General features: G+C 41.3%; 1 pseudogene; it reads right to left on the bottom strand.

Moving 5' to 3' along the window:
- Positions 1 to 882: 882 nt before the first annotated feature.
- Positions 883 to 24,082, bottom strand: LOC102426742 (annotated as a pseudogene).
- Between the last annotated feature and the right edge of the window lie 414 nt (positions 24,083 to 24,496).

Here is a 24,496-nt window from a genome sequence, read left to right as displayed (position 1 = left end):
GTCTGGGACTCTGTATTCCCAAATCTTTATAGGCTTGCACTGACTCCATCCCCTCTAGCCAGTGATCTCTGTTCTTGGTTAGACTGATAGGCACCTTCTCTATGTCACCCTGACTTTACCGCACATGTGCCCATCTCCCCCTTCTTGGACCCCTTTCCCCAATGATCTGTGTGGGGAATGGGCCAGTGGTGCCCTGGGTAATGTAAAGTTGCAGCTTTTCTGGTGAAGCTGTCCAGATGGCCATGCTTATAGTGTCTGGCCTTTCCTTTGCTCCTTTCCTATCCTATATAATAAAAGCCTAATATGCTAAGTGTCCGGTTGTCTGGTCGGCCATTCAAACAATCAAAGCATAATATGCTAATGATAAGCTAAGGCCGCTCATCCGCTCGCTATGTCATGCACTGACCACCAGGGGGCAGGCAGTCAACCAGTCGCTATGACATGCACTGACCACCAGAGGGCAAATGCTCCAACCGGTAGGTTAGCTTGCTGCTGGGGTCCAGCCCAGAAGGGCCAGACATGCCCTGGAACCCTCCTGCAGTCCCTCCCCAGCTGGCCAACCTCCTGTGTCCCTCCCTGGCCCCAATTGTGCACAGGTGGGGTCCCTCGGCCTGGCCTGCACCCTCTTGCAATCTGGGCTAGGGAATCCCCCCCCCCCCCCAGTGCATGAATTTTGTGCACCAGGCCTGTAGTTATTAATAATAGCTAATTACAACGATATCAATCCCCCCTTAAGAGAAATACGAGCTTCTTTTATTCTTACGAAGGGTAAATGGATGAAGGTCTCCATCTTCTTGTAACTGCTTCATGCTATCAGAGGGGCATAGTCCTGCCTATCCCAAGGCTCAGAAGAGGGAGAAGGAGCAAAAGGGAAGGGAGTCTTCATGCAGGGAAGAGGGATTTTGCAATGTCCAGGTCAATCTGATGTCCTTGGGAGGTGGCATAGGCATTGTCCAGAGGATGCAAGCTGGCATCCTGCTTGTATTCTAGAAATGACAAACTTGATAAGAAGGTAAAAAAGACATAATTCAAAAGTGAGGAGACTTATAGCAACCAAAGGTCTACTGAGAGGTTAAAAACCCATGTGATAAAGGGAAGGACTAACTTTATAATGTTACTAGAGGCCTGGTGCACGGATTTGTGCACTGGTGATGTTCCTCGGCCTGGCCTGTGGGATCAGGCCGAAACCAGCTATCCAACATCCCCTGAGGGGTCCTGGATTGTGAGAGGGCTCAGGCCAGGCCAAGGGACTCCACCGGTGCATGATCAGGGCTGGGGAGGGACCACAGGAGGGCTCCAAGGTGTGTTCGGCCCATCTCACCCAGTCCTGATTGGCCAGACCCCAGCAGCAAGCTAACCTACCGGTGGGAGCATCTTCCCCCTGGTGATCAGTGTGCATCATAGCAACTGGTCGAACGGTTGAATGAACAGTGGGACACTTAGCATATTAGGCTTTTATTATATAAGATAGATTAGGTTAGGGAATGGCTACCCTGGAGGCAAGTGCTTCACACCTGTCTGAAGCCCTCCTGTCACCATGCTTAACTCAAAAATGAGGTCTATACTGTGTGAACACACAATCAGGTAAATAAGGACATAGGCATATAGTCTATGAAAACAGAAGGAAGAACATAAAATACAAAGGTTAATGCACACAGCAAATCATAAACCAGCTGAGAAGACTTCCAGGCTTTTGCTGGAATGAAAGCAAGCAGTGAAATCTGATGCGTCTGCTGAACTGAGAGTCTTACAGACCCTTTGTGTCTGCAGTCAGAACATCTCTGGTGACGTCATCTGGTGCAGAAGTCTGTAGGGCATGCACAGACATAGTCTTAAAAACAAAACTTTGAAGACAGCTAACTGTACTGGAATCCAATATGCACAATTGGGCATTGTGATTTTCATCGAAACACAATTTTTCTCCCTAAGATTACCCTTATTTTCAAAGAGATTGCATTAAGTCCAGTTTGAATTTGCCTGATTATTTGCATAAACATAACAAGAATAAAATTTAATCAAATAGATCACACAGGCTTTTTCAAGTTTGGTTTGCTGGAATTTTCACAAGGAATCTTCAGATTGAGCTATGGTAAGCCCTCAGGGCAAAGAAGCCAAGCCACAGTTCCCATCAGGCATTGCCTGTAATACCTGTAGGTATTGGTCAATTTCTCAAGTCTTTGAGGTCCCCAGGATGTCTTGAGGCTCCTTCTTTGCCATCTTTCAGGAAAGCAACCTTGTTCTTTACCTGGAAAGACTGCTATGAATCATGTGACCAAGGAAAATATTAGAGCATAACTGCAGTGGACTTGGATTGGTTTGGGAAGTCAACCTTAGTTCCTCAAGGCTTTCTGGTGACATACAGAATCCAGGCATGTCTTTCTTAAACATGGCATTCCAGTCAAAGTCTTAATTAATAAGACCACAAGTGAAGACTAGTCTTATTAAATTTATGCAAAGAAACATATGGCCATTGACTTGCTTATTAAGAACTGACAAATTTTGGAGGGATCCTGTAGGGAGAAAAAGCTAAAAGTAAGCAACTAGCACTTCCCAAAATTGGCAAAACACATTCCATAACTTTTAGAAACATAGGCTCTTTACTGGCAAATACACTTATACTTTAAGAGACATACTTCCATGAGACAACTATACAGCAAAACCCATTGATAATTCAGTCATAAGTGAACTAAGTTGAACTCATTGGCTCAGGTAGCTTAGGCTCAGATAAGATCTATTTTTCAGAATATGCATTCCAACAGATGGCTCAGATAACAGTTCTTGGAGACCAGGAATTGGCACTTTAGAAACAGTTCTTTCCCAGAGTTAAATTCCTTGCCAGGGTATGTACTTTATTTTTTTAATATGTTTTTATTGATATTAGAGAGAGGGAAGGGGAGAGGGATAGAGAGAAACTTCAGTTGTCTGCCTCCTGCACGCCCCCTACTGGGGATCGAGCCCACAACCCGGGCATGTGCCCTGACCAGGAATCGAACCAGTGACCTTCTTAGTTCATGGGTCAACACTCAACCACTGCTCAGTGGCTGGGCCAGAGCATGTACTTCAAAAGAGTCCCTTGAGGCACTGTGAATTGAGACTTATGTTGCCTATTGACTTCAGGGAGAAAAACCTTCATCCTCCTAAGAGAGGGGGAAACCTTTCATCCTCTTGAGAGGGAGATTTGGTAGCTGAGGGAGGCATGAATGTCTTCTATGCTCCCAGCTCCGCTGTCACAGACCAAAATCCGGAATGGCCTGTGACCCCTTGTCGGTCATGGTGTCCCATGGCCCATCCTGCCTAAGCCGGCTGGGGGATTGGCCCCTCCACCCGAAGTCTCCTCCCACCCGGGAGCCGAAGATTCTTCCCAAAGTGGCAAAAGGCAGCAACACAATTGTCCAGATGTGGAGCCTTGAACTCCACATGAGAGATTCTGATGGCCTGTGATCTTACTGGAGGTTTCCACCCTTTGCTGTCCTGGGTAAAAAAAAAAATCTGGCTTTTACTGGCCTCTAACAGCTGGGCTAGCAATCTGTTGCCGTCTCTTACATTCCTAACATCTCAGTCCCTTACAGGCTTGGCTGAGTGAGCCAGCCTCCACTAAGACGGGAGGGAGGATTCCCTATTAATCTGGCTGGACAGAGGCTTAACACCAGACCATGGGGGCAAATTCTGTTAGTAGTCAGTCTCCAAGGTTAGTTAACAAAAGCCTTTCATTTCTCTGAGGCTTTTTTTCCTATTAGCTCCTCGTGTGGACTCAGCCTCACCCCAGCTCTCCCAGCTGTGGCCTGTCCTCTGGGTCTCAGCTTTGTCTAGTGCTGGCTTTTTCTGTGATCATGAGACCACACCACTATGTCTATTGGAGATCAGAATATGCCACCCCAAAATGTGCTGAAAGCAATAGATGCAGGAAAAATTCTCTGCTCTCCCCTTACCCACCTAAAAAGTATGTAACCGCAGAACCAACCCCAAATGGTCCTCTCTAGTTTCTAACAAGATATTGAATTGCCTTTCAGAGTCAACAGACCAAAACTGCAAGTCATGCAGCCAAAGCACACACAGAGGAGAGACCTTTGACTTCCAGCTGCTTGAGGAACCAAAGTTTTACCCAACTCATGGAACTGAAAGACCAGGACATGACCGGGATTTGAACTCCAGCACTCTTTCAGGAGCGACGGGTCCACTGTGCAGGAAGATCCGGTGCTGAAGTCCCTTGTCACCTCTTACCATAAACGGCCAAGTTCCAAAGCTCTCCAATCAAAACCAACCCTGCCAGCACTTCCACATACCAGCCTTTCTCCCTAACCCCCAATCCCCAATCTTTGCCCTAAAAACCCTTGATTAAAAGCCATGGGGGAATCCAGGTTTTAAGTGATAGTTTTCCATTCTGTTTATTGATTTCAGAGATGAAGGTGAAGGGAGAGAGAGAGAGAGAGAGAGAGAGAGAGAGAGAGAGAGAGAGAGAAACATCAATGATGAGAGAGAATCATTCTCCTTGCTTGGCACCCTGAAAAATAGATAGCTTTCATTTCTCCATTGCAAATCTTGATGTTCGGTGCCTGACTCAGCTGCTCATCACGGAGGAACATGCCCAGCTTCCCCATGCCAGGGAAAGAAGAGCAACTTGTCATCAAAGATGGAGAATTGATACCGAGATAAGTTTGCATGAACAGATCCTGCTAAAATAGCCCTTATCTTCCATTAGTTACTCTATACATTTTCTAGTCACTTTCCCACAATGTGTCATCCCTTGAAGCCCAGACTCTCTTTACCTTGTCAAAAGGGTATTAGACCCCCAGTCTAATTGCTTCTTTGGGTTTGACTTCTTTTTGTGAACTCCCATACACATCAATATTAATTTTAAAAATTGTGTAGCATTTGTCCTATTAATCACCTTTTGTTAATTTCATTCATCAGCCCCCTGCTACGAAATCTAAGAGTATAGTGGAAAAGTTTTCCTCACCAACACTGTTCTGTATTAGACATCTTATGTGGATACAAGGGCAGCCTACATGGTCATCTCCCAGGATTCCTAACAGGAATTGGGGCACAAGTTTCCTTGTTTTTGACTTCAGTCTCAACCAGTCTGGACATCATTCTGCAGTTCTTGTGTCCCAACCACCATCCCAGATCAAAGCCCAGGCCAAAGGGGCTGGGTCACTTTCAATTATCTATCTTTTCTCTTTAAAAGGGATTTCAATTCTCCTTTCTAACCTGCTTCTTTTTCTCCTGCAGTGAAGGGAAGCAGAGTTTGCCACCCCAAAATGTGCGTTTTGGGACATTGATTATTTTAAGCTGGTTATTTTTTAAAATATATTTTTATTGATTTTAGAGAGGAAGGGAGAGGGAAAGACAGATAGAAACATCAATGATGAAAGAGAATAATCGATTGGCTGCCTCCTGCATGCCCCCTCCTGGGGATCGAGCCCACAACCTGGGCATGTGCCCTCGACTGGGAATGGGACTCTGACCTCCTGGTTCATAGGTTGACTCTCAACCACGGAGCCACACCCCCAGGGCTCAACCTGCTTATTTTTAAGAAACAAAAGACTCAGGAAAACTCTTTGACCTTCCTCCTAACTGCCTAAAAGGTATTTCGATAGAGGACTTGCTCCAGGAAGGGAGATAGCATCGCAGATAACTATCATTTAATATAAACTACTGACAGAGAGGAACCTAGCAAGGCCCATTGTTCAAAGTCCTCTCCGTGTCCCGTTGTTAAAGGTGGCCCAGCAAACATTTGCTTTTCTATCTCCATGTGAATTGCCCTTTGAAGTCCCACACCACACCCCCCTTCTCCTTAGCTCCAGAATTGCATCTAAGCCTCAACTACCCAATGTGTGTTTGGGTCTCTCATGGCACCACAGAATGTACACTGGTAATACATTTTGGACATTTTCTCCTGTTATTACTTGTTGTGCCCCCCAACCCTCCAGTAGTATTCACCTTCCTCCCTGAGAGCAATTCGCCTTATAATACAGTGTAAACTTAATGGCAGAAAGGCAGCTCTGCATTAGAAAATACAGGAAATATTCCTTGTACATGTATGTTCCTTATTTTATTTTAATATATTTTATTGATTTTTTACAGAGAGGAAGGGAGAGGGGTAGAGAGTTAGAAACATCGATGAGAGAGAAACATCGATCAGCTGCCTCCTGCACACCCCCTACTGGGGCTGTGCCCGCAACCAAGGTACATGCCCTTGACTGGAATCGAACCTGGGACCCTTCAGTCTGCAGGCCGACGCCCTATCCACTGAGCCAAACCGATTAGGGCATACGTGTATGTTCTTTAGCACTAGGATATGAATGAAGTCATTCAGTGGTGTGGGATTTCATCAAGGAAGATAGTATATCCACACATTTGAAAATAAGAAGCAGAAGTGTCTTTGGGAATTCTAGGACAATGGCAGCAGTGATGAAAGCATATGTTCCGGATATTTCAGAATACAAAAAAAAAAAAAAAATAGAGCAAATAGATAGCAAAACCAAAAATCCATGGGCAATATTTGCAACAAAAGTATGTGAAGAGGTGTTCTACCTAAACCCCTCAAAAGCAAGTGAATAGGGGCATACTACCAAAACTCATACAACATGGCATTGGTACCCGTGTCCAAAAAAAAATCAGAGAAAGCAATGGGGAAACTCAAGAGCTTTGGAATAGGAAGATCCTACAATAACCAACACTATTCACTGGCGAGTGATGCTGGTGGATTTGAGAAGAGCAGCTGAACCAGGCGGGGACGTTGCCCTCTTCAATAGAACTAAGGGTAAGAAGTCCATGGTAAGGTCTTCAAGGCTGGAGCAGCGTAGTCCCATGAATTTTTGAAACAGATAAGCAAGGCTATCTTCCAAAATAGGAACACAATGAGGAAAAACTGCTGAATTAAATATAATAGGAAATATACACTGAGTGGCCAGATTATTATGACCACCTGAAGTTTGTAGGCAAATTAGCCATACACTGCATTGTATGGGATATGGAATCCAAAGGCCTGTTCGAACACCTTTGCTGTCTGCAGTTACCAAGATGAAACATCTCCAATTTGCACAGGAACGTAAGGATTGAACAGTCAAGTATTGGAAAAAATGTCATGTGGTCCAATGAATCACGTTTCCAGTTGCAGAATTTGGCGGAAACAGCATGAAAGCATGCACCCCACATGCATGAGTACAACCCTTCAAGCTGGTGGGGGCAGTGTTATGGTTTGGGGCATGTTTTCCTGCCATGATTTGGGCCCTTTAATTCGTGTGGAACAACATCTGAATAGCACAACATACCTAAGTATCGTTGTTGATCAAGTTCATCCTATCATGTTGATGGCGTATCCCAATGGAGATGGCTTCTTCCAACAAGAACCCAGCTGTCATGCCATGCCACGGTGCTCATGTTGTGCAGGAGTGGTTTCAAGAACATGAGGGAGACTTTACCTTGCTTAGGTGGCCCCCACAATCACCAGATCTCAATCCAATTGAGCATTTGTGGGAAGAAGTTAAAAGAGCCATCAGGCAGCTGGTTCCACAACCATCAAATCTCACAGAACTGGACAGTGTTATTCATCAGGCATGGTGTCACCTTTCAACATCTCGTGGAGTCAATGCCAAGAAGAATCGCTGTAGTATTGAAGGCAAAAGGTGGCTCAACGAAGTACTGATATATATATAATAATCTGGCCTCTCTCTCTCTCTCTCTCTCTCTCTCTCTCTATATATATATATATATATATATATATATATATCTCTACAACCTGCTTCCCTATTTATAATGGTCTGGCTCTCTAGCAACTTCAGCGTGAAATTATAGCTGATTTGCCTACAAACGTCAGGTGGCCATAATAATCTGGCCACTCAGTGTATAAGGAAAAGAGAACATCCAAGAAAAATGGGGAAGAAAAACAGGTGGTCATAATAATCTGGCCACTCAGTGTATAAGGAAAAGAGAACATCCAAGAAAAATGGGGAAGAAAAACAGACCCAGAAAATCTTGGAAATAAACAGCCCAATTTTGTGTGATTTTTAAATTTAAAATGTTGTTGAGATCATTGTAGATTCACATGCAATTTTTAAAAATAACTCAGAGGAATCCTTTGTATACTTTACATAGTTTCCTCCAATGGTAACATGTTGCAAAAATATAATATCGGTAACGTGTTGCAAAATATAATATCAGAACCAAGATGTTTTAGGCCAGTGGTTCTCAACCTGTGGGTCGCAACCCCTTTGGCGGTCGAACGACCCTTTCACAGGGGTCGCCTAAGTCCATCCTGCATATCAGATATTTACATTATGATTCATAACAGTAGCAACATTACAGTTATGAAGTAGCAATGAAAATAATTTTATGGTTGGGTCACAACATGAGGAACTGTATTTAAAGGGCCAAAAGGTTGAGAACCACTGTTTTAGGCAATACAATCTACCAATCTAATTTAGATTTTCCCAGTTTCACTTATATGCATTTGTGTGCATATTTAGTTCTTCATAATTTTATCACATGTGTAGGTTAATGTACCCACCACCCCACTCAATGATACTGAACAGTTTCAAAACCGCAAGGATCTTTCAAGTTGCCTTTTTATAACCAATCTGCCTACCTCCTCTCTCTCTACACCTCCAACCCTCCTTGCAACCACAGATCTGCTTTTCATCTCTCTGATGTAACCATGTTAAGATCATTATATAGCCCTAACTGGTTTGGCTCAGTGGATAGAGCGTCGGCCTGCAGACCAAAGGGTCCTAGGTTCGATTCTGGTCAAGGACATATACCTTGGTTGCGAGCACATCCCCAGTGAGGGGTGTGCAGGAGGCAGCTGATCAATGTCTCTCTCTCATTGATGTTTCTAGCTCTCCCTCTCTCTTCCTCTCTGTAATAAATCAATAAAAATATATTTTAAAAAAGATCATTATATAAATGAAATCTTTATATAAATGGAATCATACAGTCACTTTTTATGATTGGATTTTTTTCACTCAGCATAATTTCTTGTAGATTCAGCTAGGTTGTCATGTGTGTTAAAAGATCCTTCCTTTTTATTACTGAGTAGTATTTCATGGTATGGATACCACATTTTGTTTAACCGCTTACCTGTTTAAGGATATGTGGGCTGTTTACAGTTATTACAAATAAAGATGCTATAAACATTCATGTGCAGGTTTTTGTCTTTAGTTCTCTGGGATAAAATCCCCAGAGTGTAATTCCTGGATTGTATTATAGTTGCACGTTTAGTTAGTTAAGGAACTGCCGCGCTATTATCCAGATGGGCTGTACCGTTTTATATTCCCACCACCAGTGTATCAGTGGTGTAGTTTCTCTACATCTTTGCCAGCATTTGGTGTTGTCCCAAATGCTTTTAAACTAGGCTGTGGGAAACTGATATAGGGTTAAGCCTCCGACTGGCCTGCTGGCAAAGTCACAAACAAGTCCTAGCTTAGAGGGCACAGTCCTCTTAGCATAATTAGGCTTGACCTTATAACACTCCCTAGATCTTATCTGGGAAGCTAATGGGATGAGGAAGTGCAGGAAGTGTAACCATGGTCAAAACAAGTGAAACTCACAAGAACTGTGTAACTATGGTAACCACTACCTTGTTTACCTCTCACTATAAAAGCTTGGTGAGGCCTGAGCACAGTGGAAGTCCTTCTCCCTGAGTTGGACTTGCTCGCCTGGTCCCCCAATATTCCCAAATTATCTTGTGTCTTTTCTATTTCATTTGTGTGCGGCTCCTCTTCCAGACCCGAACCCCGAACCACGCAGGACGTGGAGGGAAACACTTACGACATCAGGCAAACAACAGAAAAAGAAGCTCTGTGAATTTAGCCTCCTTTTAAGTATTTTTTCTCTAAAAGAAAACTAATCTCATGTAAACCACAAAAACTAATTTCACATGAAAAATGGCAAAAGAACAACCTCAAAGTTAAATTTTATACAACACTATTGTAAGCATAAAAGAGAATGAGAAACTGCATAGCTTTCTTACACACAGCAAAAGCACCCCAGGCAGTGCCAATAAAACAGATCAAAACGAATCTATTTTTAAACTAATTAAAAGTCATCAAGAAGATGATAAACGACATGAGAAAACAAAAATAAACAGAACTGGAAAACTCAGAAATAACGTGACTAGAATTCAAAGAAAAAATAGAAAAACAAGAAACATCTTTTAAAATAAATAACTAAAAGGAACACAAGTTCTGATTACTGGAAAAGCTTTATGGTTACACCACTGCTGTGGTGGCCCCCAATAAACACCTCCCTGCCTTTGTTCCCTCCCACACCGACTGTCAATAAAACATGAGCGAATGACATGCAAGCAGAGGCCTAATAAGTACTTGTACAGTGAGACTTGCACTCTTGGAATGCTAACTCTAAGGACACTTCCTGTTAGAACCCAGCTGCGACTCTGTGAGCCGCTCTATCTTACCATGTGGAGAAGCCATGCAGGGAGCAAGCCAAGACCTTGGCTGAAACCCCAGCTGAGCTACCAGATGACAGCCCTGTGGAGATGGTCCAGCTGACACCATGTGGAACAGACAGTCATAGTCCACACAAGCCTAGCCCAAATTACAGAAGTGTAAGAAAATAAAAGACTATTGTTGCTTTATGCCATTAGATTTTGGGATAATTCGCAATGCAGCAACCAATGTAACTAATCTAGAAATAGTGACAACTCAGTAACCATTAGCACCCATATTGTTGTCTTGAAATATTGTTTCCCACCAAAAGAAACCAAGGCTTCTTGGAGAAATTCCAGGTGTGGGCATGAAATGTCAAGATGCATGTGGGGCATCTTATATACCAGAGAGCAGTGGGCTGGAAACTTGCACTAGGCCAGTGTTGACTCAGAAAACATGAGTAAATCTACAGTATTAGCCAGGCCTTTTCTTTCTTACGTTGTGTCCTCCGAGAACACAGAAGGGAGCAGGAAAATATGACCCACAAAAAGAACAGTTAACCAGTCAGAACAGAACCAGCTAGAGGAAGTATTTAACATGTTAAGTAGAGACATAGCATATTTAGAAAAAACTCAAATTGAACTTAAAGAAATAAAAACTCTACTATATGAGATTTAAAAACACTGGATGAGTTTAACTACAATCAGACATTGCAGAAGATGAAGGCATTAGAAACTACCCAAAATAACAGAGGGAAAATACTAGGGAGGGGGAGTGGGGGGACTGAACAGCATATTAGGGATTTGTAGGACAAATCCAAGCTGTGTAATTAGCATTCCAAAAAAAGAGAGAGCGAAAGGGGGACAGAAAATAATGACTAATGTTTGACCAAATTTGATGAATATAATAAACCCACAAATCCCAAGCACAAGAAACATGAAGAAGACTCCATCAAGGTCCATCACAATCCAATTGCTCAAAACCAATGCTGAAACATACATTGCATATGGAGGAACAAATATAATGATGGCAATAGATTTATTGTTAGAAACAATGCAAAATAAAACAATGAAGCAGTATCTTTAAAATAATGAAAGGAAATATCTGTCAAACTAGAATTACTTACACTATGAAAATATCTTTCAAAAACAAAGGTGAAATAAGGACATTTTCTGAATCTTATATATGCAAAAAGAATTTATCAGCACATCAAGAAATGTTAAAGGAGCCCTGGCCAGTTTGGCTCAGTGGATAGAGCGCCGGCCTGCAGACTGAAGGGTCTGGGGTCCAATTCTGGTCAAGGGCACATGCCCGGGTTTCGGGCTCAATCCCCAGTAGGGTGCATGCAGGAGGCAGCCAATCAATGATTCTCTCTCTCCCTCTCCCTTCCTCTCTGAAATCAATAACAATAAAAAATTTAAAAAAGAAAAAAGAAATGTTAAAGGAAACCCTCCGGACAAAAGGAAAATGACACTAATAGAAACCTGGATCTTCACAAACAAATGAAAAAACACCAGAAATGATAACTACTTAGGTAAATAGAAATATAAAATATACATTCATAATATGTATGATAGAAATATATAATATTTTGACACATTTTATGTTAAACATCTTTAAATCATTCTAATTTCAAAGAGTACAACCAGCACCCATATCTTGGTTTCTAAATACCAACCTCCAAAAACAGAAATGAGGGTTCCCGGGAAAATGGCTTATTCTAGAGTTGGGCAGAAAGTATATAAAGTGAGCCATGCCATGACCAGGTGGCTCAGTTGGTTAGAGCATCGTTCTGTACAACAAAACGGTGTGGCTTCGATTCCTGGTCAGGGCACATGCCTAGGTTGTGGGTTTAATCTCCAGTTGGGACGCATATGGGAGGGAAATGATCAATGTTTCTTTCCTTTCACTTTTTAATTTTATTTTTTCATTACAGTTTACATTAAATATTGTTTTATACTAGTTTCAGGTGTACAGCGTAGTGGCCAGACAATCATACACTTCACAAAGTGCTTCCCCCTATATTTCCAGCTTATCACCATTTTTTAAAAACGTACCTTTTGAGTATATCAGTCCATTTGAAGTACATGTGCTCAAGAAAAGAGATTTCAACAGTCTGTCAGCCAACATTATTGTGTAACAGTTTAGATAATAATGCACTTGGATAATTTGGTCTTAGGTGGCTATAGCACTTTTTAATTTTCCTTCTAACTATCCAAATAATACTTTGAAAAAGAGAACTTGAAACAAATATATTTGCTATTGATTAAAAAACTTTATAGAAAAGGCAAGAAAGAAAAAAAAAGGCACTTTTTACTATAAGAACTCTTTTCTTTCTTTTTTGGAAAACACTTCTGTGTTTGTGCCTAGCTGTGTTTTCTGTTTGCAAACCCTAAGATCCTTGAATAAATCTTTATCACATTTTTATAGCCAAAGCCTCCAGAATCTTTTTTTTAAACACATTTTTATTGATTTTCATAGAGGAAGGGAGAGGGAGAGAGAAATAGAAACATCAATGATGAGAGAGCATCATTGATCAGCTGCCTCCTGCACACGCCCTACTGGGGATTGAGCCCACAACCCATGCACATGCCCTTGACCGGAATCGAACCCGGGACCCTTCAATCCACAGGCTGACGCTCTATCCATTGAGCCAAACCAGCTAGGGCCAGAATCTTTTTAAGTTTGTGTGACATTACTTAAGAAAATGAGCATATTTTTTTTATCTGAAGAGAAATAGCTGAATAAACCTGAAGCAACTTCATTTGCATTTGCAACAATGAAGCAACTTGTATTTTTTTTGAACACCTGTAATTCAGTATGAGGAGGATTCCCAAGAAATGTCAGACCTCGCTCTCCCTTAGCGTTGGTGTCTGAGCAAACAAGATGCGCAAGCAAATGTTATGAAACAAGACAAAGCAGTTATGCTAAGGGCCAAATGAGTGGAGGAACAATAACATCTATCTGAGTTTATGAAAAGCAAGAATTTGGCCTCAGTCAGCCTGAGAAAGGAGATGTGCCTTAGTGAGGTCTTACATGCTGGATGGGATTTGTTTGGCTGGAGAAGCTGAGAAAGCAACATTCATACTGAGGGGAGGTTTGGAATCTGGAATTGACTAGCCGGCCAAACAGAATTTTGTGTTTGGGAATAATGTTTTGGGTATTCAAGTTACTGGAAAAATACTCCTTTTTTTTTTTATAGCATTGTTAACAAATACAAAAAGAGAGAGAGGGGTGCCATTTCAAGATATTTAATCTGTTTCTTAGCCATATTCTCACTGAACATATACTCTTTTGTCCAGAAGTAAAAGGAAGTCATGGCATTTATTTGTTCATCTACAAACTCCTTCCAGTACATTCTGGAGACCTAATAATAAGAACACAAACACTTAGGTCAATTTTACCTCAATTCAATGCAGCCTCACCTTCAAAACGGAGCAGATATCATCTTTGCTACTGTACGTTCCTCCTCTGTGCAGTACTTGGCAGACTCCAATTTTAAGAGAAAAGAAATGTGAGTGTTTTTAACCTCTTTCACTTCTCTTTCCACTTGTGGCACCTAGCAGAGCCTTTGCCAGGCCTCACCGCTGTTTTCCAAAAGTGAAGACAGTTAACAGGGGCTCGGTGCTGTCAGTTCAGAAGAAAATCAAGCTCAGAATTAAGCAAGCAGGGGCCACTTTGCCCACAAGAAAAGTCAGATATGGAGCAAGCAAATATCTTTTGACTAAGTATTTGTTTTCAGTGATCTTGAGACTATTAAGTGCTCTGTACTAATTATGGATAAGGTGTAGATTTCTGAGAAGAAAGAACAAAATCCAAAGTTGATTTTTTGTTCAGCTCTTTCCATTTACCTCCTCTATCTCCTTCCACTCCCCAGAAGTTTCCAAGACTGTAGATTTGGGGGGAAATCCCTTACTGTTGGACATTTGCAAAACTATTTAGTGGCTTCCCTTGATCTTTGGATAAAGTCTAAATGGTACCCAAGTTCTTGCGTGGCTTTGCCCCTGCCATGTGCACCACTCTCTTCTGTGCTTCTTGCGTTCCCGGAACAATGGCTTTCTCTTTGTTCTTCCTTCTCCCAACTCCGTTTTGTCTTAGACCTTTGAACATGCTGTGCCCACCACCTAGATGCTCTCTTGCCTTTTCTTAGTCTACTTTTCGCCTGAATTACTTCTATTTATCTTTCAAGACTCAATTTAAATCAGCTTTCCTTGGGGAAGTCTTCCCTAATCCCCACACAAGGCTGGCACCCTTGTTAAACACTGTAATCCTCTCATCCTTGGCACTATTGCCATTACATCAACCCCAGCACCCAGCATAGACCTTGGCTCATAGTAGGCATTGAAATACCTGTTAACTAATGACTGAATAAACAATTGAGAGAATAAAGCTTGATGTGCATGTCAGACAGAAATACAAATAGCTATTTCTTTTTATAATTTATTTTTAAATTATAGTCAATGTGTAATATAATGTTAATTTCAGGTGTATAACATAGTGATTAGACATTTATATAATTTATGAAGTGATCATCCAATCAGTCTAGTATCCGATGCCATACAGTTATCACAATATTATTGACTATATTCCCTGTGCTGTACTCTATATCCCCATGACAAATAGCTATTTCTTTTAACTAAAGGCTGAGAAGGTGCAATAAAACAGTTGCTTTCCTAGCCACACTTTCAATTCTTTACCACTTAATAGTGTCTTTCAGATTTTAAAAGAAGTTTTAGTGGTCGGTGTTCAGAAATGGCATGTAGTGCTGCTAAGTCAAATAAGAAACTAAGTCCTGGATTTGGGGATTCTAGACCTTTCTAAGGTGAGTTACCTCGTGAATTAACTAGCCTCATATTTCACAAGACTTTCTTGATAAAGTCTTGATAAGCAGATTTTTGTTTGGTAAGTAGTCTGTTTGCTCATGTGAACAGACTCTTATCTTCAATAAATTTATCTGTAGGCATTTCCCCCAAAAAATTGGAATTATTTTTTGTTTTACAGTTTTATTTCTCTCTGGAAGTTCTTCAGGAGCAAAGAACTGTGTCATGCTGACATAGGTGGTCTACAGACTTATCTAAGTCATGTGGACACAGATGGTTTCAGTTCTCACCCCCTAAGTCAAGTCCTTCTAAGATGTTTCCTGCCTGAGTCACCGGTAACACCCACCACCTTGCTACTCCCCCAGGGGAAAGAACTTGGTGTCATTTTTACTTCCCTGTTCTCTAAGGCAATCTCTCACCCTCAACTCTCACACTTTGCGATTGCTTCCCAAATGCTCTTTCAGCATCTCTTCTGCCTCCACACTTTCTTTCTTGTGGTCTCATTTCTGAAATAAGTCAATAAATCACTTCTCCCCTAAATTAGTTTCACAATGATTACACACAGTGTGGGGCAAAAGTAGGTTTACAGTTGTGAGTACGCAAAACACAGCTTATTCTTGTATTATTACTTATTACTTATTGTACTATTTTCCATCCGAACAATTATAAACCTACTTTTGCCCCACCCTGTATATTAAACTATTATATGTACACCCTAAATATATACATTTTTTATTTGTCAACTATTCCTCAATTAACCTTTTGGAAAAAAAGTTTTCCAATGCTAAAAAATAAAACCTGAACTTAATAGCAGTGACTCCAAAGACCCTCCCTGAGTTGGTCCCAACTTCTTAATTTACTTCACACTACATATATTTTATTATTTATTTAAACTAAAAAATTAAAAAAAAACAGTTTACCCATTTCTCTTCATTACTTAATATAGACATTCACAGCTAAAAATTTTCATCTAACCACTGCTTAGCTGCATCTCATAAGTTTTGGTATGTTGTTTCTTCATTTTCATTCATCTCACAGTATTTTCTAAAATCCCTTTTGATGTCTTCATTGATCCTTTGGTTATTTATGAATATGTTGTTTAATCTCCACATATTTGTGAGTGTCCCAATTTTTTCCTGCTATTGATTTTCTTTAAATATATTTTTATTAATTTCAGAGAAGAAGGGAGAAGGAGAGGAAGATAGGACCATCGAGGATGAGAGAAAATCATGATTTTTAATTTCATTCCACTGTAGTTGGAGAGCATGCTTTGCATCATTTATAACCTTGTAATCTTATTGAAGTGTTTTATGACCTAGCATATTTTCTATCCTGGACAAGGTTCCATGTGCACTTGAGAAGAATGTATATCTTGTTGTTGTTGATTGCAATATACTCTAGATATCTGTTAGGTCTAGTCTACTTTTTGATCTCCTGTCTCATTTTTGTATTCATTATTGAAAGTGGGGTATAGACATCTCCAACTATTGTTGTTTAATTGTTTAGCTTTCACGTCGGACAGTTTTTTTTCATGTATTTTGGTGTTCTGTAATTAGTTGTATATATGTTTATAATTGTAATATTTTCCTGATAGATTGGCAATTTCATTATTAGAAAATGTACCTCTCTGACTTTAGTAACATTTTGTGTTTTAAAGTCTATTTTATCTGGTGTAGCCACATCAACTTTCTTGTGATTATTGTTTGCATAATATATATTTTTTCTTTATTTTACTTTCAATCTATTTGTAGTTTTAATTGCCCATTTAACTACTTTAATTACATGTAAGTTTAAAAATATTTTACATGTTGGGTTGTTTATTTTATTACTATTGAGTTGTGATGGTTCTTCATATATTTTGAATACAAGTTCTTAATCAGATATTTGTTTTGCAAATATTTTTCCTAGTCTGGCTTGTCTTTTTATTTTCTTTTCTTTTTTTGTCTTTTCTGTAACTGAGCATTATTTCTATTTTAAACTCCCACTTGGCTGCAGTAACAGTAATCTTATCAATGGAGGCTCACCCCCTCCCTCAGTGCTGTGTCCAGATTCGGGAATTTCTGAAGTGCCAACATGAAGAGAAGTGGGACACTAGATCTTTGCATCACTGGTCCCCACAAGGATTCTAGGATGCTCTCTGTCCACTCTGGTGCTGGTTTTCAGTCTGGCCCCTCCGATCATGGCGACTGCCTGGCTTGAGGGTCGGGGACATCTGCGGCTTCCTTGCCCTGTGATGTGGCAGAAATCTCTGTGAGATGGCCCTGCTGCCGGCCACAGAACAGTGTTGCTGATGAAGAGCTTGAGGTTTCAGGTTAGGTGCTTGGTCCAGAAAAACCACAGGGAGGAAGAACATAGCAAGGACCTGGCACATAATAAATGCTTAATAAACATTTAGCAGTTGTCACCAATGTTCTGTCGATCATTTTGTTATGTGAGCAGGTTAGTTTGGGAGTATTTTCTCAGCGAACAAATACTTCAGTGCCTGCTGCATTCAAGGCACTTGGAATTAATGTCCTGGTCTTACACCATATTAAAGGATGATTAGGAAACATTTTTCTTAACAGGGCTTCTTTTAAACAGGTTAAAAGAAGAAAACCTACACAGTTTCACACATGACAAGAGCCATTTTTGGGGTAACATCTTGTCTTTTATTTTCTTTCTCATTGAATTTAATAAAATTATATAGGTTTCAGGTGTATGACTATAATACATCCTCTGTGTAGCGTATTCTGTGTCCACCACCCAAGTCAAGGCTCTTTCCATCACCACTTATCCTCCCTTAACCCTCTCCTACCTCTCCCCACCCCCTTTCCCTCTGGTAATCACCATACTGTTATCTGTGTTTGAGTTTTATTTTTGTTTATTTTGCTTAATCCCTTTACATTTTTCACCAGCCCTTAAATCCTCTCCACTTTGACAACTGGTAGTCCGTTCTCTGTATCTATGATTGTTTCTATTCTGTTTGTTAGTCTATTTTGTGTGTTAGATTCCCCATATAAGTGAAATCATATGGTATTTTTCTTTCTCTGACTGGCTTATTTCACTTAGCACAATACTCTCCAGGTCCACCATGCTGTCACAAAAGGTAAGATTTTCTTCTTCTTTACAATTAAGTAGTTTTTCATTGTGCATATGTACCACAGCTATTTTATCCAAGCATCCACTGATGGGCACTTCAGCTGCTTCCAAATCTTGGCTATCTATATATATAAAGGCCTAAGCGACCTAACAACCGGTTGCTATGATGCACACTGACCACCAGGAGGCAGATGCTCAACACAGGTCAGTGCACTCCCACAGCCAATTTCCCACAGCAGGCCAACCCCCCACAGTCCCTCCCCCAAGCCAGCTGGGTGGTCAGTGCACTCCCACAGCCAACCTCCTGTGGTTGACTAACCTCCCACAGCCCCTCCTCCCGGCCAGCCAACCTTCTACAACCCACCCCTCTGCCAGCCCACCCCCATGGCCCTGATCGGGGTGGGCTAGCTGGCCAACCTCACGTGGTCCCTCCCTGTGGCCAGCTGGGTGGTCAGTGCACTCCCACAGCCAACCTCCCATGGCCAGCTAACTTCCCGTGGTCCCTCCCCACAGCCAGCCAACCTCCCGAGGTCCCTTTCCCCTGGCCGGCCCGCTCCAATTGGCCCCGGGCCCCGATCAGGATGGGAGACAGCCTCAATTGGCCCCAATCACTGGCTAGGCTGAGGGACCCCACCCAGGCACGAATTCATACATCGGGCCTCTAGTTGTAAATAACACTGCCAGGAACTTAGGTGTACATATATTCTTTCAAATTAGTGTTTCTGGCTTCTTTGAATATATTCCCAGAAGTGGAATCATTGGGTCATAAGGCAGTTCCATTTTTAATTTTTTGAAGTAACTCCATACTGCTTCCCACAGTGGCTGCACCAGTCTGCATTCCCACTAACAGGGCATAGGGTGCCCTTTTCTCCACATCCTGGCCAACACTTGTTGTTTGTTGATAACCATTCTGACAGGTGTGAGGTGATATCTCATTGTGGTTTTAATTTGCATTTGTCTCATGATTAGTAACACTGAGAATCTTTTCATATGTCTATTGGTCATCTGTATGTCCTCTTTGGAGAAGTGTCTATTCATGTCCTTAGCCCATTTTTTAATTGGATTGTTTGTTTTTTTGGTGTTGAGTTGTATAAGTTCTTTATAAATTTTGGATATTAACCTTTTATCAGATGTATCATTGGCAAATATGTTCTCCCATTCAGTGGGTTGTCTTTTCATTTTGTTGATGTTTTCCTTTGCTGTGCAAAACCTTTTTAATTTGATGTAGTCTCATTTGTTTATTTTTTCTTAAGTTTCCTTTGCCCAAGGAGATATATCAGAAAAAATATTGCTATGAAAATATCTGAGATTTTACTGCCTATGTTTTCTTCTAGGGCAGTAGTTCTCAACCTTCCTAATGCCGCGACCCTTTAATACAGTTCCTCATGTTGTGGTGACCCCCAACCATAAAATTATTTTCATTGTTATGAAGTTGTCATACAGTTATTTTGCTACTGCTATGAATCGTAATGTAAATATCTGATATGCAGGATGTATTTTCATTGTTACAAATTGAACATAATTAAAGCATAGTGATTAATCACAAAAACAATATGTAATTACATATGTGTTTTCCGATGGTCTTAGGCGACCCCTGTGAAAGGGTCGTTCGACCCCCAAAGGGGTCTCGACCCACAGGTTGAGAACCGCTGTTCTAGGGCATCACCAAGATTGAAGTCCTTGCCTTCCTCCAGCAGGGGGCGGTAGGTGGTGGTCTCAGCCTCCAGCTTGACCTTGATGTTCAGCAGAGCCTCATACCTTTGGGCCTGGCGCTGCCCCTCTGCAGGTCTAGGCCAGCACTGACGCCAGGTGCAGCAGGATCCCGCTGAGCTGTTCCATCTGCATGGCAAGGTGTTTCTCCACCTTCCTCAGGCTGTTCTCCAAACTGACCTTCAGATTTCTCCTCAAGTCCAGGTGTCCCCACGAACTGGACCCTGCATCTCAGCTCTGTGAGGGCCATCTCAGCAGCTTTTATCTCTGCATTCTGTGAGGTAACCACTGAGGTGCTCTCCTCCATGTGCTGGAACCATTACTTGTCCAGCTCCTCTTGGTTCTTCTTGGCCAATTCATACTAGATCATGTCTACCATGATCTTGCTGAGGTCCTGAGATTTGGGGGCATTCATTTGCACAGTCAACCCAGAATTGGCAATCTGGTTTTGTAAACCATTTACTTTCTCCCTGTGGTTCTTCTTCCTGAGAGCCTCAATCTCTGTCTCCAGATGCAGTCAAGTGACACTGGGGTCATCAATGACCTTTCAGAGCCTATTGAAGTTACTCTCCAAACACTGGCATATGGCCAACTCTATCTCATACTTGACTCTGAAGTCTTTAGCAGCGAGACAGGCATTGGCAATCTGCAGAGCGATACGGGCATTGTCCACAGAACTTGCAAAGATTTGAGCCCTCAGCGTCTCAATGATCTTGAAATAATGCCCCCAGACTTTGACCTGTGGTCTCTTCTTCAGGTGTCCCAAGATTCTGTTCTCCAGTCTCTGATGATCAGCCTCAAGGCTCCTGACTCTCTCCAGGTAGGAGGCCAGGGAGACATTCAGGCATTGCATAGTCTTCTTGCTCTGGATGCCCCTTATACCCACCAGATACTTTGACATCTCCATAGCCAGACCCCCAGTTGCCCTGCACACTGGTAGAGTAACACAGAGAGATCCAGGAGCCTGAGACCCCAGCATTTGCATAGACAGTGGCTGTGCTGCTGGCAGGCTGGCCAGGTGGCTGGGCAATTGCACGGAGCCCAGATTCCATAGTTTGTGAAGAAGTTGGAGCAGGTGCTGAAGCTCCTGTTGTTGAAGGAGGAAGGAGAGAAACTGAAAGTGGGGTTCAAGCAGCAGATGAAAAGTATTTTTTGAGCTACCCTGTCACCAGTGTTTCAATGGTCAGTTTCATTTATTTTCTTTCGTTTTTACTTTTTTTAAAAAAAAAATGGAGCTTTGCCTGGCAGAACCACTTCACCACTTTTCTGACTGATTGAAGGGCTTTAATGTCAATCAACTGTCAGATGATGAACCTGATAAATCCAGTAAAAGTACATGGTAGGAGGGACAAAACGGAGAGAATTAGAGGAAGAGAGGAAGGAGAGAAGTTAGTTTGCCCAAGTCAAGTCTATTCTCAATTGAGACTCTCCTTGCCACTTGACCTTGGGATTTCACAATATTGGTATTTTTGTTGGACTCTAGTCACTTAGTCTCTGATATAAAAAATGGCCTCCAATGGAAGAACATACCATGTTCTTGGATTGGTAGAATCAACATCATCAAAATGTCCATACTACCCAAAGCAATCTATAAATTCAACGCACTTCCCATTAAAATACCAATGGCCTACTTCAAAGATCTAGAACGAACTCTCCAAAAATTCATCTGGAATAAAAAAAGACCCCGAATAGCTGCAGCGATCCTGAGAAAGAACAAAGTAGGTGGGTTCTCAATGCCAGATATCAAGCTGTATTACAAAGCCACTGTTCTCAAAACTGCCTGGTACTGGCACAAGAACAGACATATTGATCAGAGGAATAGACTAGAGAGTCCAGAAATTAGCCCAACCCAATATGCTCAATTAATATTTGACAAAGGAGGCAAGAACATACAATGAAGCCAAGATAGTCTCTTCAATAAATGGTGTTGGGAAAATTGGACAGATATATGCAAGAAAATGAAACTAGACCACCAACTTACACCATACACAAGATTAAACTCAAAATGGATAAAGGACTTAAATGTACGACAGGAAACCATAAAAATTCTAGAAGAATCCAAAGGCAACAAAATCTCAGACATATGCCAAAGCAATTTCTTCACTGATACAGCTCCTAGGGCAGTTGAAACTAAAGAGAAAATGAACAAATGGGACTACATCAAAATAAAAAGTTTCTGCACAGCAAAAGAAACCATTAACAAAACAACAAGAAAACCCACTGCGTGGGAAAACATATTTGCCAACGTCATATCTGATAAGGGCCTAATCTCCAAAATTTATAGGGAACTCATACAACTTAACAAAAAGAAGATAAACAATCCAATCAAAAAAATGGGCAAAGGATCTAAATAGACACCTTTCAAAAGAGGACATTCAGAAAGCCAAGAGACATATGAAAACATGCTCAAAGTCACTAATCATCCGAGAGATGCAAATCAAAACAACAATGAGGTACCATCTCACACCTGTCAGAATGGTTATCATCAACAAATCAACAAATGACAAGTGCTGGAGAGGATGTGGAGAAAAAGGAACACTTGTGCACTGCTGGTGGGAATGCAGACTGGTACAGCCACTATGGAAGACAGTATGGAGTTTCCTCAAAAAGTTAAAAATGGAACTCCCATTTGACCCAGTGATCCCACTTCTAGGAATATATCCCAAGAAACCAGAAACACCAATCAGAAAGGATATATGCATTCCTATGTTCATAGCAGCACAATTCACCATAGCTAAGATCTGGAAACAGCCTAAGTGCCCATCAGCAGATGAATGGATTAGAAAATTGTGGTACATCTACACGATGGAATACTATGCTGCTGTAAAAAAGAAGGAACTCTTACTATTTGCAACAGCATGGATGGAACTGGAGAGCATTATGCTAAGTGAAATAAGCCAGTCAATGAAGGAAAAATACCACGTGATCTCACTCATTCATGGATAATAAAGACCATTACAAACTTTTGAACAATAATAGATACAGAGGCAGAGCTGCCTCAAACTGATTGTCAAACTGCAGTGGGAAGGCCAGAGAGGGTTGGGGGGCAGAAGGGAGGGGAGTAAGAGATCAACCGAAGGACTTGTATGCATGCATATAAGCATAACTAATGGACATAAGACACTGGGGGGTAAGGGAGGGCAGGGGATTGTCAAGGGTGGGGGATGGGGGAAGGACACATGTGTAATACCCTTTGTAATACTTATTATAATATTTTTTTTAAAAAGAATTAAAAAAATAAATAAATAAATAAATAAATAAATAAATAAATAATGGCCTCCATAACTTACTTGCATGTGTAAGAAACATAATGGAGTAAAGAATGTGGGTTTTGGCAAAAGACTCACCTGGATTTGATTCTAGTGCCTGTCATTTACTTCTTATAATCTTAGGCAATTTATGCAGTCTCTCTATTTCAGGTTCCGCATTCAAAATATCAGGCTTCAGACAGAGAGTGACCCTGAATGGCCATTGTGAGTCATGAACATCTCCCTCAGGGGGACTGAAATTGGTTTACCAGAGATTCATTTACAAGTTTTAAAGTGTGGACTTTGCTACAAAGAAGATGTCTTCAGACTTCCACTTCCAAGTAAGGTGAAGTAATAGATAATAGAGACTGAAGCCAAGGACAAAACCAGACAAATATATGAAACAATGGTTTTCGAGTCAGTGGACATTAGATAACAAAGACAATCATCCCGAGAGAAGGGAACAAATGATGTGAGCCCTGCAATGATCCCGGTTAATGTCTGGGGAGAGCATTAAGGCTGCAGAGCAGGAGAAGGGGCTCAGTCTGAGTTTGGAAAACAAGGCTGAGTATCTAGTGAGCAGCTAGAACTTGAAGGAAGAGTACTTACTAGATATGAGGGAGAGACACTGCAAGGGAGCTCTAGAGTCTGATGAGGGATCCCCTGAGTCTTTGCTTTCCTATGGATCAGTAGTGGAGGGGGGTGGGGGGGGCAGGGGAGGAATGGATTACCAAATGTTCACAAAAGAACCCTCTAAAAGGAATAGAGAAAATAGTAACTACATAGCTCACACAGAAATAAAATATTGTCTGTCTCCAACTCACAGACTAGAAAACGTCATAGTTAATAGCTTATCAAGTAGAAAACACAAAAGGGTCTTGCCTCCATAGTAGACAATGTTAGCTCTAAATTAAACACGTCACTGGTCCTGCCAACACAGCTTAAAAGCAAGACCCAAAAGGCTCAAACTGTTTCCAAGACACTGCACGCCAGACAAAGCTGAGGAATATTTATAAGAATAAGAATTTGAGCACCCAACAAGGTAACATTCACAATGTGTCCAATTAAAAATGATCAGGAAAGTAAAAAGCAGAAAAATGTGATCCATAAGTTAAAAAATAAAAACAATCAGTCATAACCAACCTAGAAATGTCACAAATGATAGAGTGAGTACACTAGCACATTAAAACAGTTATAGTCCATCTATTCTAAGAGCTAGAGATAGGGCTATGTTCCATAGGAACATGGAAGTTAT

Source organism: Myotis lucifugus, unplaced genomic scaffold (assembly GCF_000147115.1).
Source record: "Myotis lucifugus unplaced genomic scaffold, Myoluc2.0 scaffold_311, whole genome shotgun sequence".
NCBI classification, from domain to species: domain Eukaryota; kingdom Metazoa; phylum Chordata; class Mammalia; order Chiroptera; family Vespertilionidae; genus Myotis; species Myotis lucifugus.
This window is presented reverse-complemented; position numbering and strand designations above follow the sequence as displayed.